Genomic DNA, 21,783 nt, shown 5'->3' with positions numbered 1-21,783 from the left:
AGCTTAATGAAATGATTAATGACTTGTTTTGATCTATTGTGCCTTTCACATGTTGTTTAGACAATATATGCTTCATTATTTAGATATATTGTGCCTTTCACATGATGTTTAGACAATACATGCTTAACTAATCATCTTTGCTTGTTGAATCAACCAAACACACACACACACACACCAATATTGTAACACACCATTTGTCCTCATTAGTCACTTGTCAACGGTATAGAAATGCATTGCTTGGTGGTGATCTCTAAACCCCAGTACTCTTCTCTCTCTCTTACTTACTCTTAGTTGCATTCTCTTGTTATCACTTAGTTTAATTTAGTTGTTCTCTAATCAACCAACCAACCAATTGTTTGATCACTCGACCTACTAGCCCTAATAGCGATTGCACGACTTTGTTCGATCCTCATAATCCCTTGGGACGATCCCTACTCGCCCTAGCTATATTTTTAGTGAAGGTAGTAGTGGCTTCTATAAATGTAAAACTCTTGGCCCTCGCCTTAAATTTCACACTCTTAAGCTTATGGTAGGACGACGGACCATAGTTTTTGGCGCCGTTACCGGGGATTGATTGATTTGATTAGGCAACGCCGGATTTGTGGAATCAATTAGGATTAGTACTCTTTTGATCGTGTCTTTACTTTATTTTTTTATTTTTCTTTTTGATTACTTATTGTGTTGTTTTTACTTAACTAGGTGCATTGTTGGAGTGAAAGCAAGCAAAGGAGCATTCAATCAAGCAAAGAGAGTAAAAAGCTAAAATTTAAAAAATTTGCTAAGCTAAGCTTTAAATTTGGAGTTGAAGTGCTAAAGGACCTTTGTGAGACTTTCTTTACTCAATCCCTTAGTTAAATCGTCGGCCCGCGTGGAGGCTTGTTTTTAATTGTTCTTTGCATCATTGTTGTTAAAGTATGGGAGTATGAAAGTGTTTGTGGAAGAAGTCTAATTGCATTGTTGTGAAGGCATAGTGTTTTTCATTCTTTGTGCTTGTTGTGTTTTGCATTATGCATGCATGGACGTCGTTCATTGAGACCCACTCTTATCCCTCTTGATTTGCATCTTGAATCCATCGTTAGAAATCCTAAGGGAACAGGAAGTTCAAATAGAACCAATTTATCAATGGATGACCGTAATGATGATCATGTTGAGGACCTTGGTCATATAGACCAACAAGGTATTCTTTATCCAAATGTGCATAATGAGAACATATAAGTACCATTAGGCGTGCCTAAGCCATTCATTCACCAACCACCACAACAACAAGGCCAAGTGCCATACGGAATGCCAAGGCCAATGTATGCTCCACAACCTCCCATCATCAATCAAGGAATTCAAAACCAAGGTGTTCATGTTGCACCTCAAGTAGCTAATCCACCTCTTGGTTTAAGAGACCATTATGTGACTAATGAATATAATGCACCTACATGCATCCAATTGCCTCCATTTAGAGCACATCATTATGAAATTAAGCCACAAATCATTCAAATGCTTCCTAATTATCATGGACTTCCAACTGAAGAACCTTACAAGCATTTAGATGAGTTTCTTGAAATATGTTCCACCGTAAAATATACGGACATGCTGAAAGAGGTTTTAAGACTTAAGCTTTTTTCATTCACCTTAAAAGATAAGGCAAAGTATTGGTTTAACAATCTTAGGCCTTTTTCAATCACTTCTTGGGTAGAAATGCAATAAGAGTTCTTGAAAAAGTACTATCCAGTTTCAAAGACCAATGCCATGAGAACCTCAATTCGAGAATTTTCACATGGGGATGGAGAAACGTTTCATGAGGCATGGGAACGCTTCAATGAATTGCTTAGGAAGTGTCCACATCATGACATGCCCAAATGGCAATTAGTTCAATATTTCTACGAGAGCTTACCGGACAATTATGAGGGTATGGTTGATGCTTCCATGGGTGGCTCATACATTGATAGGCATGAGGATGACGTGTGGCGTCTTTATGAGAGCATGAGTGAAAATTCTTTGCATAGAACATTATCATCCAAGAATGGTATAAATTCACAAGGTAGGAAGAGTGTTGGCTTACATCAAGTCGACCATTCAAATGAAATAGCCGCCGAAATGAAGTATTTATCTTAAAGGTTTGATCAATTTTTTGTTAACCAAAACTCGGCGAACCAAGTATCTTCCTTCCCTAACCATTCTCATCGTGCATCAAATAAAATATGTATGACTTGTTCTAGTGTTCTTCATTCTACTTCTCATTGTCTTCACGGACAAGTGCAAAATAAACCTAATGAACAAGTCAATGCAACTTTTGTGAACCAAGGGAACAATCCTTATGGTACTCATTATAATCCAAGTTGGAGGAATCATCCGAATTTCCCTTGGAAAAACCAAAGAGAGGGCTCAAATCCTTCCCAAGAGTACATTCCACCTCTACTTTAAAACCAAGGATCCCAAGGCTATAGACCTTATCAATCACAAGGGAATCAATTTGCTAATTCTCATTTTCCCAACCAATCTTATTCCCAAGGAAATACTAAAAGTCCCGCCTTTGAAGAAAAAGTTTTGAATGCTTTGGACACTTTAGAGGCTAACACTCAATTGCTTCATTCTCACTCTCAATCTATTGCGAAGCTAAAAACCCAAGTAAGGCAAATAACAAGCACTCTCAATGCAAGAGAGAAGGGAAATATGCCTATTAATGCCCCACCTAAGCAACACTGTATTGTGGAAACCCATTCCTCATCGGAAGGCCACACCATTGAACATGTTAATGCGGTGACTACCTTGCGAAGTGGTAGAATTGTGGACAATCAAGTTGAAATGTCCAATAAAGAGAGTGAACCGGTGCAACCTCAAGTTGTCACCCTTCCCGTTTCACATTCCATTCCTTCTTCATTGCATGTACATGATCTTGTGAATGAGAAAGTCTTGAAAAATGTGTTTGAAAAAGAAGTTTTGAAAAATGATGTTGAAGAAGTTTTGCTGAAAAATTATTTGAAACAAAATGATTTGAAAATTTCTTGTGTTGAAGGGAGTTCAAAAGAAAATTCTGAAAAAGTGTTTTAACCAAAAGTTCTATTTCCGGATGCCTTAAAAGGATCCATTTCAAAAGACAAGCAAAAGGAAAAAACCAATGAAATTATGGAAATGTTTAGGCAAGTGAAAGTCAATCTTTTAATATTGGATGCAATCAAGTAAATTCCGGTTTATGCTAAATTCTTGAAAGACTTGTGCACCCAAAAGTGGAAGAACAAGAGCCAAACACCAAGAAAAGTGGTTTTGACCCTGCAAGTAAGCTCAATTTTGCAACATAACACTCTTTCAAAGTTTAAGGACCCTAGTTCACCCACTACATCATGCATTATTGGTGGTCATATCATTAATCGGGCGCTTCTTGACTTAGGAGCAAGTGTTAACCTTCTTCCATACTCGGCTTATGTCAAATTGGGCCTAGGTGAATTGAAACCGACATCGGTAGTTTTACAACTTACCGATCGATCCATTAAGAAGCCTAGGGGTATAATTGAGGATGTTTTGATTAAGATTGACAAAATTCTTCCTTCCCTTTGATTTCGTTGTCATTGACACAGAATCGGTCCCCAATCCTAAGAGCCAAATTCCCGTTATCCTTAGCCGTCCTTTTTTGGCAACCGCTAATGCCAACATCAATTGTAGGACAGGGATAATGAAGATCTCATTTGGCCACATGAAGGTGAAGTTGAATATCTTTAATCCCACACCCAATTCATTTGACAAATATGAAGGAGAGGTTAATGTTGTAGATAAATGTCATGATCTTTAATGTCAAGGACATGAGCTTTTGTGTAAGACCAAAACTTCCAAAGGATCATTTTCAACCTTGCATTCTAATAGTCTTATTTCAAATTATTGCTTTGAAAGGGCATGGAAGCCCAAAGGTTGTGATTGCATGACAAAGGATCAAAAGTTTCTTTTGAGCTTAATCCAACAAGTTCTTCAAAGAACCATTTGTTGGGTGGAGTTCAAAACATCTATCACCCCAACAAGGAGGGGATGCATTATAAGATCTTTGATCCGGGCTAAAAGAGCCCAATGTCTTACTAGAGACGTTAAAGACTAGCAAAGACATTTCGTAGGGTGTCAAAACCCTATTCCTCCCTCATTTCTATCTTTCATTTCATTTCTTGCGAAGTCTAGATACTTGTTTTTGGTTCTCATATGCATTGAAAGGAACTTTGGTGAGGATTGCATGAGCTTTCATGTCATTATTGAGCATTCTGCATAGTTCAATCGATCTTAAACCTGAGTTCAATCGATCGAACTCCATTCTGCATCCAATACTTAGAAAAATTTTTGACCTGCCGAAACCTACATCCAAATCACCTTTCTGCCCCATCGTTCGAACTTATTCTTAGATCGATCCAACTTCAAAGTTCGATCGATCTCATAATTCAGCACTTAGAAAAATTTTGAACCTGTATCAACCTGCATATTTTTCCTCTCTGTCTCATCGATCGAAACATTTCAAGATCGATCTGAAGTTCTTAGATCGATCCAACTTCCAAGTTCGATCGATCTTCAAGTTCCAACACTTAGCCAAATTTCTGAGCCAAAAACCTACATATTTTTGCTCTTTGTCTGATCGATCGATCGATCTCAGTTCTTCATTTCATTGTTTGAATTTTCGAATTTTAAAAAAATCCAAAATATTTTCATTTTTATTTTATTTTGTTTAATTTTCATTTCATTTTATTTTATTTTATTTTTCAAAAAGTTTTCAAAAATACAAAAATATTTTAGTTTATTTAGTTTTAATTATTATCAATTATTCAAAAAAAAAACCAAAAATATTTTATTTTATTTTACGATTTTTAATTTTAATTTTAATTTTTCATTTTAGTTTTGCATTTTTCAAAAATTTCAAAAATCCAAAAATACTTTGAAGAGAGTTCATCAAAGTTCGATCGATCTCAGTTAAAGTTTGATCGATCGAACTCTGTCGGAAATGTTTTTAAAATAGACCTGAAGGGTCTCAAGATCGATCCAACCCTTCAAACCCTAACCCCTCTTCGTCGTCACTGTGCAACCTCATCTCTTTCATCTCCGGCGAGTTCTCCGACAAGATCTAAGCTTCACATCCACCTCTCTTATCTCGGATCTCATCCAACCTTCGCATCCACTCTTCTCCCTTCGATTTGAGGTAAGATCCGAGCATCTCATGTTCATATAAGCCTCAATCTCATCCATACATACTCTATGTGTCAAATCTATGCCATTTTCATGATTGAATCTCCATTTTTGAAGCTTCAAAGCACTAAGTTTCCATGTTTATATATAAGTGTATATGATTCGTATGTATATATATGTGTTTGGGAGGATGGGCCATGATTGGGTGATGGGATTGGATGCTTTGTTGTGTTGAAGGGCCCACGAACATGTTCGTGTGGGCCCCATGCTTCCAAAGTCATAGATCTGTGACTGTTTACATTCATCGCACAGTTCGATCAATCGAACTTGTATCTCAAATCGATCTTGAGAGAGCGATCGAACTCATGTCTCAGATCGATCGAAGTAGCGAAATTGATCTCACTTATTTTCGATCGATCCAACTTTTGTGATCGATCTCACTTCTTTTTCTGATCGATCAAACTTCACAGATCTCACACACACTTCATTCATCATGCCTTATGTTCATGCTATCTCATATATGCCCAATGCCTGTGATATTCCATGTTGGATGCATTTCATACTTACATTGTTTAGCATGTTTCATATCCTGCCACTTGCATAGATTCATGTCATATCTGTTTTGTCTATTTTTACTTGACATAAATGTTTCTATATTGTGCTTTAAATTTCTTATTCTGGCATTAACTCCCATTGCAAGTTTTTCTTTTTCTTTTTGCAGGCCATGGTTAAGAGGAAGACCATTGCCAACAGGCAACACAGGGCCCACCGACATATCAGACCATGTACAGAGGAGCCAGCAGAGCCCTCTCATGCACAGGAGGAGCCAGTACAGGCTACCCTACCTTAGTCACCATCTCATGAGACTGAGGATGACCATATGCCATCCACCTCTGTGGCTCATCCTGCATTTACTCCATCACCATCTCCACCATATGCTAGAGCTGAGCATTCACCCGTACCAGCTCAGCCAGCCCAGGAGCGTGATAGGCCCGTGCCTAGATATGCGTATATGATGGTCAACCATGAGTCAGTGCTCGACACGGCCTTTTTCTCCAGATCGGTGCCGACCCGATCCGCTTACCATGACATCATTCAGAGGGGCCTGACAGCTATTCTTGCCCCAGTCACAGAGCCGGTCTACCCGCGGTTGGTACGGTTGTTCTACCAGAACCTTTGACCATCCCCGCATACCACAGCAGAGCTGGTCACTTCTGTAGATGGCCATCAGATCACCATCACAGTGGATTCACTAGCCCGCTCTTGCCACTGCCCACACCGTTGTCCTCTAGAGCTTCAGGACACATATCCGAGGCTATATAGGTCTTTTTACGCCGATATGGCGGTCTTTCTTACAGGTCACCATGCCAATGGCGAGACCTTCGCCACTCAGACATTCCTTCCAGATGACCTTTGGTTTATTGATTCCGTGCTCTTCTGGAACATTTACATGGCAGGGCACAAGATTTAGCAGAGGGGGGATTATTTGACAGCCCTCTATGCCTTCTACACCGGGCACTGGGTGTCCATTCCTGCGCTCATCTGGAGCGTGATGAGGAAGCTATATGACGAGTACATCAGCAAGGAGACGCCCGGACTGGCTAAGTCTCTCCCATTCAGCCACCTCATCACCTAGATTCTTATAGACCAGCGCTACCCTATTCACCCTCGGGAGCACCCCGAGAGAGGTTTCTGTCACTTTCTGAAGAAGGACTGGACTAAGAGCTACAACGCCATTGTTTTTAGACTGTAGGACCACGCAGTAGTGACTGCATAGAAGCTAAAGGCAGAGGAGGAGGCACAGGCAGCAGTAGAGGCAGCAGCAACAGATCCTGTAGCGGACGACGCACCAGTTGATCCAGTTGCCGAGTATATAGATATTGACTTAGAGCGCCCTACAGACGCCACAGAGCAGTACTCTCCAGCTGGGTCACCCATTCATGAGCAGGAGTAGACTCAGGAGCTTTCTTCTGATTCATCTATGCCTGAGACTCCAAATCTGACCCCCGGCTTTGGAGTATGCCTGCAGACTCTTGAGGATGCTGTTGTTGCCATACAAGCTGATCTTAAAGCCCACAGAGCTGATTTTGCTGCCTTCCGCACGGATGTTGCTACCATGTTCCGAGATCTATCCAGAGATATCCGCGGAGCTCGACCTGCCCGTCCTACCTCATCCTCCTGAGTTCCCAGTTCATTCTATCTCATGATCCCTCTCTCCTATTAATACTTTACTTTTGTCACTGTACATTATTGTTTTTGTAGCCGGTCTGTCGGCTTAGATCTTTTGATGTACCAGTACTTTATTTTTTTATATATATCTGTTTTTATTGTGGATGTCATATATTATATTCCCATATCTATATGTTTGACTCCATCAGGTGCATCACAGTGACTTCATTAAAAGAGTGCTACCCAATTTTCAGGACCACCAATATACCTCTCTCATTTCTTTATTTATTTATCCCATTTACACTTGCATGTCCACTGTGCATTGATTATCTCATTTTGTTATCTGATGAGTTTATCCAAGTGCCAATTTTCAGAACCACAGTTCATCCCAAGTTTGGGGGGGCCATGCCACCCACTTCGGATACTTCAGTCCCGATCATTCTATGCCTTAGTTGCACTGGTATACTCTTTCCTTTGTTTTCTTTGCACATTGAGGACATTGTGCCATTTAAGTTTGGGGGGAATGGTGTTTTGCAGTGTTAACTTTAAATTTCAAAATTTTGAGCATGACTTGTGTATTTGATGGATATTTCTATGATTGGTCCATATCTAGCTATGATTTTGATCTGTGGAGGACTATATTGCTTAAAATTTAAAAATTACTTGACTTGAGAGTCCAATACTCCTTGTATGTCTTATGGATGTCATTTAGGAGTAAATTTTTCGAAAGATTGATATCTTGCTTGCACTTATGGTTCACATCATCTTGACTTTGTGATTGTTTTGAGATTCATTCTAGGATTCTACACTAGCACAGGCGCACACTAACATTCATTTGTGGGGTACATGCTTTGTTGATTATTGAATTGGTTATATCCCAATTGAGTTAGTAATGCATTGAAAGCTTTCATTCTTGATAAAGGTGGATAACAACCCCTTTTCACTAAGTAGCCGGGATTCTAGCCTCATCAAGCACTGAACTTCTCATGTTGAAAGGTGGAGGGCCCAAACTCTAGGTTTATAATTGAACTTGCTTACAAAAAAAAAAAAAAAAAAGTTGCAAAAGCAATAAAAAGTGAGGACTTCTCCCAAAAGGTGAGAAGTGGGAAATGATTAGATGGAGGTTGTCTTGATTTGTAGCCTAGTTGATTTGAGCTTGTAAGTTTGTAGGGGTATTTGAATGCCTAATGCCCTAAAGCCGTCTGGTTTGGGAGTCATTGACCTAACGCTCGACCTCATGAATCGCTAGAAAGCTTAAGAGATTAACACATTACACCATGATTCCATCTTTGATCCTTAAAAAAAAAAAAAAAAAAAAAAAGTGTGAAAAGAATTAGCGCACCCAGATGAATGAAGCTTTAATAAAAGGTCCACTTTTTGTTTTGATGATCGGTACTAGATTTGTGTGATAGTTTGAGGGTAAGGATGTGATTAATTTTTTAGTTGGCTTAGATAGCAAAACATTTGATGCCGATCCACTCAAAAGAATTCTAGAGTTGTTTTGATTTGCATGATCATTTTCTTGATGTGTGGAGGACCATACTTGCTTCTTGATGTTGAGATTTTGAGAGATTGCTTGGAAATGTTTGAAAAATTGCATACTTAAGGTAGTTTTCTCCCAATGCTTGTTTGCAATATTGGTGCCTCTTTTGAAAGAATGAGCTTAATGTTTGTGGGTACCATTTCTGGAAACCTTCACGAGACTTCACTCGTCCACTAGGGGTAACCTAGGGGTTTAAAAGGCTTGTTGCATGTGCTAAGTGCAATCGTGTTCCCTACGAAAGTGGCGTTATCCATTTATTGTTATCTAGATTCATACTTGTATAGTTATTCATTTCATTCCTTTACTTTCTAGTTCATTACTAGGGACTAGCAATATTTAAGTTTCGGGTGTGATGAGCGCTGAAAAGTGCGTACTTAAACCCCTTAAGCTTAGGCATTCTAGTACCTTTATCTATCTTACTTTACCGTTTTAGATTGATTTCGTATTATTTCTATTTTCAAGCACTTATCCCAAAAATAAGCTAACTCAGCCAAATAAGAGCTTAATTGAAGCAATTCTGGGATTAAACAAAGAAAGGAGCAAAGTGGAAAAAGAAGAAAGCAAATGGAGCCAAAGGTGGGAAGCAGCAAAGTTCGATCGATCAAATACTGATCGATCTCAGCACTTCAAGATAGATCCAAGCCTTGGCCCAAAAGCAAAAAGTCCAAAGTTCGATCGATCTAACACCACCCTTCGATCGATCGAACACTTTTGTCCTTATTCAAATGATTGATTCTATCCACAGTTGTACCACCCACTAACCACTTTTGTCCTTCTCCCAAAAATATCTCCCAAAATATCTCGGATTTGTCTTTTCCCAAAAAGTTTAACCAGTTGGATCGATCCAGTCTAAGTTCGATGGATCTCAACCAGTTTGATCGATCCAAGTCTAAGGTTCGATCGATCGAACTTCCTCCAGTGCGAAAAAAGTTAAATTTCCATCTCATTGAAAGTTGTCCTTTATCCAATCATTAGGGAATATTGTGTGCACGACCCCAGCTCATTTTGGGTGTTATTTGACCTACCTATATAAGTATAAGGATTGCTTTTTACAAAGCGAGCTAATATCATTTTCATATAATCTTTTGGAGAGCAAGCTTAGAGGAGGAGGAGGCTAGAGACACCATTGGAGTTCTTCATCAACAAGGAGCAGATTTCTTCCATGGAGTCCTTGAGGGTTGGAGCATCATCACCATGAGTGGCTAGACATCCTTTTGGGGATAGAGTTAGCCCCAAGCGTGCTTTCTATATTTTAATCTTGTGTATTATTGAGGGATTAGTGTTATAATTAATGTTTTAACACTTTAATATATATAGATCTTGTTTATTCAATGATTTATGTGGTTTAATGCTTCCAATTGATCATTTCATTCTATCCATATGTCTATGTATGCTAGAATAGATGTCCATGCGCTTGTCTCTAGATTTTGTGTTTTTGATGCATGTCTATGTGTATTGATGCTATAGATTTGGAGATTGTCAAAACATAGTGCTTAAAGGAATGCTCTTGTGATTCTCTTGATGGTTCCTACTTATTCCTTGATGGATTGTGCCTCTCCCCTAGTTTATTTTCACGCTAGTAATGTAGATGTAGTGTAGTTGTAGTGTAGTGTTAAATGGGAGGACAATCCATGCTTGTTGTTTGATGATCCAAGCTTTTGAATGCAAGTAGCATATGCCTCTAACCTTATGTTATATTTGGATTGTGAGCTTAATGAAAGGATTAATGACTTGTTTTGATCTATTGTGCCTTTCACATGTTGTTTAGACAATATATGCTTCATTACTTAGATATATTGTGCCTTTCACATGATGTTTAGACAATACATGCTTAACTAGTCATTCTTACTTGTTGAATCAACCAAACACACACACATACCAATATTGCAACACACCATTTGCCCTCATTAGTCACTTGTCAACGGTATAGAAATGCATTGCTTGGTGGTGATCTCTAAACCCCAATACTCTTCTCTCTCTCTTACTTACTCTTAGTTGCATTCTCTTGTTATCACTTAGTTTAATTTAGTTGTTCTCTAATCAACCAACCAACCAATTGTTTGATCACTCGACCTACTAGCCCTAATAGCGATTCCACGACTTTGTTCGATCCTCACAATCCCTTGGGAAGATCCCTATTCACCCTAGCTATATTTTTAGTGAAGGTAATAGTGGCTTCTATAAATGTAAAACTCTTTGCCCTCGCCTTAAATTTCACTCTTAAGCTTATGGTAGGACGGCGGACCAGTTTGTGGGATTGAAACAGAGCAGTAGGAGGTTTGCCGGTAGGCGGCAGTCGTCAGAAAATTGAGAGATGACGTTGAAAGGTTTCAAACCAAAACCTAAAGGCAAGTTTGATTCTATCTCCTTTCTGTAAACTTGTGTTCTGTGCATTCTTTATAGTCTCCAGGGATTAATTCAACTTTTAAAACTGATAGTTGGATTGCATGCTATTTTTAAAACTGATCCAGATTCTATGTCAATTTTAAATTACAACAGTTTTATGTAAATTGTGTAATCTTGAATTGTGCTACATAATTAGATGTTTTTAATTGAAATTTATGATACATATTGTGTAGTATACATGTTGGGAATGTGTTGGGATCTAGTTAGACGCTTAGGGACCCTAGTAATGGAAGACAGAGGGTCTGGAACACGCCGGAGAAGGAAAAAATGGAGGTTGAGAGAATGGAGACGGCTCTACCCTTCAATGGAGGCGGCTCCATTGAAGTGGAGCCAGCTCCACATGATGTAGAAGCGGCTCTAAGAGGAGTGTAGCCTTCTCTACTTAAAATTGGAGCCACCTCAACTTAAATTGGAGCCTTCTCAACCTAAAATTGGAGCCTTCTCAACCTAAAATTGGAGCCTCCTCTACCTTTTATAAATGCCCAGTAAGTGGTTTTGGTGGTTTTTCGGACTGCATGGGCTAAAATGCAATACTGAAATTTAATTTGGGGTTTTTAAAATAATATATATAACATATTTAAAGACCCAGGAATATTGGTTTATGATCTGGAAAAGGGGTATCATGATATTTAAAGAAAATTATGCATGCTACCAAGTAAGAAGGAAGACTTAGTTTTTAGTTTGTTGAGCAAACTAAATGGACTGGTATGAGAGTTATGTTTTAGATTTTATATAAATGATATTTATATAAAATTTAATGAAGGTCATGAATGTTGGTTTATACTGTGTTAATGGACTCCATGAAATTTAACAATAATTTACATGTTGTCACGAAATATGGAAGTTTGATTACTAGTGGTTGTTCTAGCAAATTAAACGAACTAGTATTAAAATACTATTGGGACTTCATATAATGTACTCCGTCTAGACTTCTGAGTGTCATTATATCAGACACATGATTTATAATTGGGAGTTTAAAGGACGTCATAAGATTTAAAGATTAATTTATATGCCGTCAAGGATTGAGAAGGTTTTAAATGCTAATCTTCGTTTTAGAAAAAAAAAAATGAACTAGTATGGAAGAATTGGTTGGGAATTCTAGTATAATGTTGCTCAGTTTATAATTCTGATAATCATTATAACATGGTATGGAAGTTAATTGATGAACTATATTAAATTTCTATTCTGACAATTATATGGAAAATGATGGTTTAAATTGTTTATTATTATTTTAACAATTTAAAAGGAAGATTTATGATTATAATTATATACTGGATGCATGATAGGATCTTATCAATATCTGATTTCTATTATGTTGGTTTCTGGATTTACTTGATGTTCATTTGGAATGTGCATCATTCTAGGATCATATGCATTATATGCACCGGTATGGGACGGTAGCATATCGGAGATGGATTAGATCAAAAAGCTAAGTCCTACCTCTTCATACATACGGAATGGATTAACTAAAATAGTTAAATCCTACATGGATGCATGTCCTGTCAACTGAAGTAGTTGAACGACATAATGGATATTTATTCTATTTTTCTGCATTAGGAAGGAATTTATATATATACTTATGGTACCGTGATACGAGCTTGAGTCTCCTGATCACGGTTAGGGTGCGTATATCGCAAGGGTGAGTAGCTAGATATAGCTGATGTTCCATGGTAGGTCTAGGTACTTGGCCGTTGGAAAGCGCGTTTTATATGTCACCTTCTACCCATGTTGAACTATGTTATATGCTAGTGAGCATCCTATAGTGTGTATATATATATGGACTATTTTATATGTTGCCGAACTATCTAGGATGTATCTGCGTATCTGGTTTATGTACGGATTGTAGTAGGATGAAACTTGCATGTGGGCCTGACCCACTCTTATTTTTTAGGTGTTCGTCAGTACCAGGCTTAGGGCTTGATCGTGTGGATGCAGATACAGACACTCACTCTTCTAATTACGTATGATTTCCTTTCTTATTTTAGTTTTGGATTTTGGTTTTGTATTTATTGTTCATTTGGAATTATTAGGGGTCCACTAGATGGATTCCCAAGTTGTACGGATTTGAAGGATTTAAATAATATTAATTTATTATTTAAAGTTTGAGGATTTTTATTTTAGAATTCTTTCAGCGTATTATTAATTTATTCTTATTTCAGTTTGTATTCCTACTTGTTTATATATTGATTGTTTGGTGTCCCTCGGATCTGTACTCGGACTTGATCACTCATGGCTCTAGAATCGAGAGGTATCACATTTAACTTCATTCACGATAAAATCCTCAGAATATTTAAAACTCAGGTGACAATTTTCTTTTAATCAAGTTGGTTTCTCTAGCTTGGTTGAATCAACAATTGTCAGCCGACGAAAACAAAGAAATTCTCACATTTTCTTTTCCAACTATACTTGGTGTATATTATTATTTATCACTCTTATTTATAACCTTTCACCTCCTCAATAGATAATGAATATTATTACAATTGAATTGCTCACACTAATTTTTCAGAACTATCATAAGAATATTTCAGAATTTCATTCTAAGTATATCGATACTTTGTGGCGACCTTGTGGACAGGTATGTCGTGGGCGGGTGCGAGGCATTAGCAGACTATCACACTAGGCGAGTTACGGGTGCACAATCCCATATTGTCTGGGTAAGAGAAAGGTGAAGTACTTTTATGTGGTGGTGTTATCTCCAATTGGTATGAGCTATTTTGAGATAAAACCCAAGAGCAAAACCGTGCAAATTCAGGCTCAAAGCGGACAATATCATATCATGTGATAGAGTGGGTCATTATAAATAGTATAAGAGCCTGACCCAGCCGGAAGTGTGGCCAACGATGACATTAGGCCCCAATAGAGGAGGTGATTGTGGTGACTTTGAGGGCAGGTGCGAGGCACTGACAGGCTACTACACTGGGCGAGTTACGAGTGCACAATCCCACATCGCCTGGGTAAGGGAAATGTGAAATGCTTTTATGTGGTGATGTTATCTCTAATTGGTATGGGGCATTTTTGGGATAAAACTTAAGAGCAAAACCTTGTGGGCTCAGGCCCAAAGTGAATAATATCATACTATGTGGTAGAGTGGGTTGTTACAAATATAAAATGAAATTGATGAAGGGAGCAAAGGAAACTGCACAGGAGTTTCATCATGAAACTCATAAAATAAAACAAAAGGGGACAAAGCCAAGCGTCTGGTTTTATTTCATAAGCATAATTCCATTACAAGAGTTACATGTAAAGGAATTTGATACAAACTAGGAAACTACTCCTATAGAAATTGCAAGAAAGTAAAATACATGGAAAAAGAAAACAGTACAAGGAAATAACGTAAAAGTTACATGATGAAAATAAGGACTTGCTAGATTTGTAACTCTAAAAACAGTTATGGGAAACTCAGAAAATAGATTAACAGTTTTCTGATAATAATATAAGACTATTATTTAAAAAAAAGTATTTTTATAATTAAGTTTTTAAAAAACTAAACCAAGCAGATCGAGGTTTTTTTTGTTTTTTTTTTTTTTTAGAAGTTTTTCTCAAAACAGAAAACTGTTTTCATAATTACAAACTAAACAGGCCCGATGTTTTTGTCGAGTTCTCTTGCAACGGCTTTTCCAGCTTCTTTTATAAATATCCGGTTGACATAGTTATTCCGTAGTTGAAACCTTCACGTAGTTTAAATTAAAAACTCAATTTAAATTCAACCAAACTTGTTTTTACTTATCATTTTTTCATTAGCATCATCTAGCAACACTTCACACGTACCACATTCTTTCAGATTGTCAATTGTATTTCTCTTTGCGTGGGGGTATTAAAGTAGTTGGCTCATGTTGCCGAATTAGAAAAATTATTCTTAAGTTACTAAAAGGTCAGAAGTGCTCCTACTATTGTGTTTGATTCACGATGAAATCCTCTTAATAAACATATGTATTTATTTCTTTCATTTGAAAGCCTGTATACTTTTGAATCTTTAAAGACTCAGGTTACAACTTACTTTTAATCAAGTTGGTTTAAAACAAAATAAATTCTCACATTTTCTTTTCCAATTTTACTTGGTATACATTATTATTTATCACTATAACCTTTCACTTCCAAAATAGACGATGGATATTGTTAAAATTGAATTGCGCACACTAATTTTCCAGAACTATCATAAGAATATTTCAGAATTCCATTCATACTTTTACCTAATATAGTATACTAAAAATTATAAAACTAACATTCTAAAAAGATCCTAGAAACAATAAGAATGATCTTAGTAATCATGTCAATTAGATGGTGCAAGTGCAGAAAATACCCCTCAAGTATACTTTATGTAGCATTTTTATTCTCTATTTAAAAAAGTGTGCAATAAACATCTCTAATCTTTTAAAATTGTGCAAAATTACCCATCTGTTAGAAATATGACAAATTAATATTGTAATACCCATTTTACCCTTTTAATTTTCCTAATATGCCCATTCTTCTCTCTCCACCCCCTGTAAAACTCAATCTAAACATAACAGAAAAGACCATTTTTATTTTATTTTTTATTTTTTATTTTTTATTTTTTATCAATGACAGGAACTCTAAACCAACTAAAATTTTGAGTCCAGTTAGGATCCAAATTGAGGAAGTTGAATTGGATTGTTTAGGCCCTGCTCTCTTGTTGTTGTAAGCAGAGTTTCCAAAGACAAAAACAAAGGCTTGTGACTCCTCATCTTCTTCGAAAACAGCCACTTCACCTTTTCTTAGCTGATGGTATTTCTGATATCGCACCATCTCTCTTCTGCAACAAGCTAGACAGAGAGTCGGATTTATATGAAACAGAAAAGTTGGATAAGTGGGTATATGGGGTTGCTCTGTTTTTTCTTGAAAGATAGAGAGAGAGATTTATATGAAACAGAAGAGTTGGACAAGTGGGTATGTGTGATTTGTTTCAGAATTTTTTGCATTGATTTATGCGATTATTTCTCCTTTTGATTTTTTGATCTTAAAATTTGGAAAAAAGGAGGTGCTGGGACATTTTCTGTTATGATGTTACTATATATGCTATTACTTCTCTTATTTTTAATATCTTCCAATAATTAATTCTGCATTTATTTTGTAACTTGTGTTCATATCCGACACTGAACAACCATGCCATCAGGAGGGCTGATATGAAGAGGAGGGTTTTGGAGACACTCTATCCGATCGACAATGCTAGTAAAAAAAGTGATTCTCTTTGGAGCTGGATCATGGGTAAGCTTTGGATGAAGAGAGACGTTGACAATGCTAGTCTGATGAATTGAACTCAGAATCTTTTTTGTTTCCTTGGCCTCTGATGAATCATTGGATGATAATCTCTTTATTCTTAACTGTAGGTAAGAGTCGTTTTAATTTTTCTCCTAGATAGTATTGGACAGGTGGGTATATACGGTTCTTCGAGGGAAGGCGCTTCTAGGGTGTTGTATTGTGGTTCTTGAGAGAGCGAGAGAGGAATGGGAGGTGATAATGAAGACAAAATCGGAGGCTTACAGAGGAGAGGAGGGGTTTTAATTTTGACGGCGGCCGAAGATGAGGTTCCTGGCTTACAGAGGAGAGGAGGGGTTTTAATTTTGACGGCGGCCGAAGATGAGGTTCCTGGCTTACAGAGGAGAGGAGGGGTTTTAATTTTGACATCGGCTGAAGATGGGGTTTCTGGCTCTGGTCGAAGCCACCGATCGGGACGGTCATGGCGGTGGAAACAGCGGTTTGAAACTCAGACACGAATTGCAGAATGGTGTGCAAAAAGACAAAGCCACTGTTTATTATCCTTTTTTATCTTTTTACAAAATTTTGTATTTTTCTATATTTTAAAAAATTGTTGACTGAGGGTATTTTAATAAATTTTGGTTTTAAATATGTCATAGGAACTTGATTGCACCAAATTAAAACTTGAGTGGTGTTTTTTGTACGTAAAGGGTGTAATATGCGCATACTTGAGGGGTATTTTTTGCACACGACCCCACTTAGATTCTTTGATATAACCATATTAAAAGGAAGAGAAATTAAATTGTGTTAGCAGATGAGAGACGATAATATGTGCCCATTTCACCAGGAGAGTAAGAAATGAGAAATAACTTTTACAAATAAAATAAAACAAAACAGTGCCCATGTGATGATGTTACTAAGATTTGGTCACCATAGTCATTTAATGGGCCCTCCTCTGGACCTATTTGAAATAGACTAACCTCAATATCGTCTGGCCCAATGCCGGCCCAAACCCATGTGCTGATGTCATCCTTATCATGATTATCGTCACCATCTTTCACCATTGCTCATCCCATTTTATTTCCTCCATTATGGTCGTGAATCTTGATTTTGTTCATGTGTAGCACATAGACAGGGGACCATACTACCTTAAGTTTCACTTTTCATGACTTACATGTACTTTTATCTTTATTTCAAATTTCCATGAAACTTTTAGTGGTTTATATTCCAAACTTTTTGTTCAAATTCATGTACTCTAATTTTCATTCAACATGTTCTATTCTCTTAGAGTAAATTTTAACACTTCTATGGAACAATTGGATAGATACTAGATTAATTTGAAAATTTCATAAGTGGCCAAGAATATGTTAGATATGAGATTAGAGAGATATATTACTTAGATTATTGTGCAAAATTCTTTACTATATCACCAAAAATTATAATTTAGTGGTACTTCTTTACTTATCGAAATAAAGAGATTAAAAATTCAAATTCCAAAGAACCAATTCAAAAAAGAAAAAGAGGAAAATAAGAAGATATGCCAACATTATAATATTCTCAAGTCCAATTAATTTATGCATATTGTTAAACACCTAAATAATTATAAGATTTAATTTAAGCTATAGCTCTTGGACAATTAAATCTGAATCATTCATTTTAAATCAATCAACCAAATGGAGCTCACTAACTCTCACCATGATAATTAGATTCTAAAGCAGGGGACTAATTACCTTTCTCTCTCTCTTAGTTTTATATATTTGTTTAAATTGTTTATAAAAAGTTGAGAATTTAAGTTTCCAATTTATGTAAGTTCAAATGATAATACTATAATATTTACATAGGAATACTTGTTCAGTTTTTTGAAAAGCATTTTTCATTCTCTGATAACTGAAAAACTGAAAATATTTTGAAAATTGATATGTTCTTTAATTCACTCAAAATTAAGTTAAGTTTTTAGAAAACTTTCTTTTATAATTTTAGCTCTGAAACCATGTATTGAAAACTGTTTTGACTCCTGACAGTTCATATATATATATATAGAAGTCCATTCCTCTCATATATAGCACCAGAATAATTGTATTTTTAGTAGTGATTAGCTGCTTGCATCATCGGACGTACTAACACTCCAGTTGCAAATTGCAACTAAAAGATAGCCCTAGTGGTTCAACTTGTTCACCAATGGCAATGAAAAGCATTAATCCTCCAACTCTTAATAAATACTGATATATATATCAACCTGTAAAGGTAATTTCTCAGCAGGTTTGAAAGCAATATTCATACCTGTCTTTTAATTATTTCACATTCTTTTGTTGTTTCAATCTGTTTGAAATTCATAGATTCTATCTACTATAAAAAGCATTTTTGATCATCCCATTTCAAACAAAACTGTCTCATCTCTCAGTAAGACAAAGCATAGAAACCACTTACAAGAGAAGAAATCCATCTCTTTGCTTCTCATGGTATGTAGATTCATTTCTACTCAAACACACACACACACACACACACACACTATGGCTGAAGGTGGTTTAGTGTGTCATTGTGCATTCATGTGCTAAAGAAATGCTTCTTCTTTCATGTGTTATACAATTGAAAGAATGAGCTAATTAGCTCTCTCTCTCTCTCTCTCTCTCTCTCTCACACACACACACACACACACACACACACTGTGTCATTGTGCATTCATCTGCTAAAGATATGACACCAAAGTGATTTTTTTTTTTTTTTTTTTTTTTTTTTTTTAAACTTTCTAAAGAACCCCAAGTATTTTTTTTCTCTCAATATATATACATCATTTCCATGCAATCTTACAGTAACCCCTCCTTTGTTTGCTAGTGTATTGAGCTAATGGTTGAACTCTCTCTCTCTCTCTCTCTGATTTAACAGGATCAGCAAAAGCTTAGGAAGACAGTCTCTGATGTTTCCTTTCAAGCAGATAGATTTGGGAAGGACTTTGAAAACTTTGCTACAATTGATGAAGTTGAGCATGTAGAATGTGAATGCTGTGGCCTCAAAGAGGATTGCACTCCAAAGTACATCATAAAAGTGAAGGCAACTCACTCTGACAAGTGGGTTTGCGGCCTTTGTTCCGAAGCTGTAAAAGAGAGGCTAAACGAAAGGCCGAGAACAGCCATGGAAGAAGCTCTACGCACTCACAAGAAATTTTGTCAAGAGTTCAACAGTACCAGGCTCAACCCAAAACTCTCATTGACATGTGCAATGAGAAATATAGCAAAAAAAAGCTGCGAGAAGAGAATTTCTAAGCACCCGTTGTCATCAAAGATTTCTCGAAGCACTAGTTGTGTTCCAAGGATTGATCTTAACATGAAGTGATCAGTCTGATTTTTTATTTTATTTTATTGCAATATCCTCCTGATCAGTTACATGATCAAGTCATGCATTCTTAGTGATTCACTTGTACTGATCATGGAGTGAATTTATGTGAAAGATTTTAAGGTTCAATATATACTTCTCTCATCAATACATTATTAAATTTTCGGTGAAATCATAGTTGAAAGTTTAAATTAATGAGAGTGAGATTCAAAATTCCTCCTAAAGACAACACAAGAACCATGAGATATAATTCCTTTAGCAAGTAAATGATGATCCTATTATGAGAGATGCTTATGAGATTGGAACTTGGATCCTCTCTCATGTGCACTGGACAGTTTAAGCCGGTTTCACAAGAGAGGATTCAGGTTTTTGAGATTGATAGCAACGTGTTTGAGCTTGAGTTATCAAAGGGTTGTAAATGAACATAATTACTCATAAATTATTCAATGGTAAATTTTACTTATCTTTTTTGAGGATTATTAATATCTCACATAGATGGTAGGTTTTATAATTTCACTTACCTTCCTCTATGGTTTTGGTTTATATAACAAATTATCCCTTAGGCATGACAGATTTTACAGTAGAAGGAAATTGATAGAAGGTCGGTTTTGCCCTTCTAATCCTTGAATTGATAATATATAATTTATGGGCAAAATGGTAAAATACACACTACTGTTATTAAGTGGGATGGCTGCCTAAAAGATCGAGAGGAGGTAATTAAGTAGGGATTATAAAACGTAGAGGGCCTATATGGAATATTAACAAACCTTGGAGGAAGTAAGTGGAATTTACCCATTACTCAAATGTATTGGTTAGTCAAAATTAACTCTAGCTAGGCTTATCTACAATCGAGGTTGGAACAATACATAGATCATCCTCACATTGATGTGACCTAATAATAAATGGACATGTCATCTTTAATTACCAAATTCAATAAGAGTAGATACCCACTTACTACCATCTATGATTTAATAATTAAAATAGAATATGTCCATTTATTATTAATCCACATAAGCAATCAATGTAGTGTAGAGCCTCACTAGTGAGTATTAATGTTCATTGAGGTAGCTCATTCATTAATGCTATGTTCTGTAGAAAGGAAAGAAGAGATGTGGAAAGAAAATAAGAAGGAATGAATGAACTTCATTTCTTCAGTAGAGATGATACAAGGAAAGTAATGAAAATAGGAAAGGTGACTCATTCTTCTTCCTTTACAAATTTTCATTTGCCAAAAAATGAGCGAAGAAAAGAAAGAAAACAAGTGGACTGTTATAGAAGTTTTAAATTAAATACTATCATTAATTATACAAGTTTTAAATTACAGTACTATCTTCTATAAATTATAATATTGTAAATATAATTGGATGTAATGGTAAAAATAATTAAAACATTTTATTTCTTTATCTCTTAACGAATATAAGAAATTATAAGTTTATTTTCTTTTTTTCTATCCAACTGAATAAAAAAAAAAAAAAATACACAATCTCTTTCATGGGAATGCCTCATCCATCATTTATTCTCTCCATTATATTCAAATTTTTTCGTTCCTACAAACAGAGCATAAAAGTACCTAACGCCAGGCCTAAACGAAAATAATTTTTTTTTTTTTAACACGAAAACTTTTCACCAAGTATTTTGCAGAGGGATTATGTCAATTTTCCACAAGATAAGGTGTATTCAACTTCAACCCATACTCTTCCATGAATAAATGTATCCTATCACATGAATAGATAAATGTACAAGTTGTTTAAGTGGGGACATTCGTGCACCCATTAGCTATAGCTGGTTGCTATTTGGATAAATCCTCAGCTAAAAGCTCTCATTAACAGTAAAAAATAGTATATACCTTATTTGCACTTGTATTAGAACATGTCCTTGTGCCTATTTTTTGCTGTCTAGGGAGGCAATTAATTGTAACAAGATAGTGCCCTGGTCAGCCAATAATATCTGAAATCTTTGATATGTTATTTGTAGACATA

At 36.2% G+C, this 21,783-nt stretch overlaps 1 long non-coding RNA gene and 1 pseudogene across 1 annotated transcript; one reads left to right on the top strand and one right to left on the bottom strand.

The window, feature by feature from the left end:
* Positions 1-1,745: 1,745 nt before the first annotated feature.
* LOC132287356 (small nucleolar RNA R71) lies at positions 1,746-1,844 on the bottom strand (annotated as a pseudogene).
* Positions 1,845-15,626: 13,782 nt separating this feature from the next.
* On the top strand, positions 15,627-17,125 carry LOC132284662 (uncharacterized). The gene is made up of 2 exons (XR_009472334.1): positions 15,627-16,483; positions 16,606-17,125. It is a non-coding gene; the product is annotated as an uncharacterized LOC132284662 (long non-coding RNA).
* Positions 17,126-21,783: the final 4,658 nt, after the last annotated feature.

This window comes from Cornus florida, unplaced genomic scaffold (assembly GCF_030987335.1).
Source record: "Cornus florida cultivar Cherokee Brave unplaced genomic scaffold, ASM3098733v1 CherokeeBrave_3.0.0_Hap2_Chr11, whole genome shotgun sequence".
NCBI classification, from domain to species: domain Eukaryota; kingdom Viridiplantae; phylum Streptophyta; class Magnoliopsida; order Cornales; family Cornaceae; genus Cornus; species Cornus florida.
Note: the sequence above shows the minus strand (reverse complement) of the source record. Positions and strands in the feature narration are given on the sequence as shown.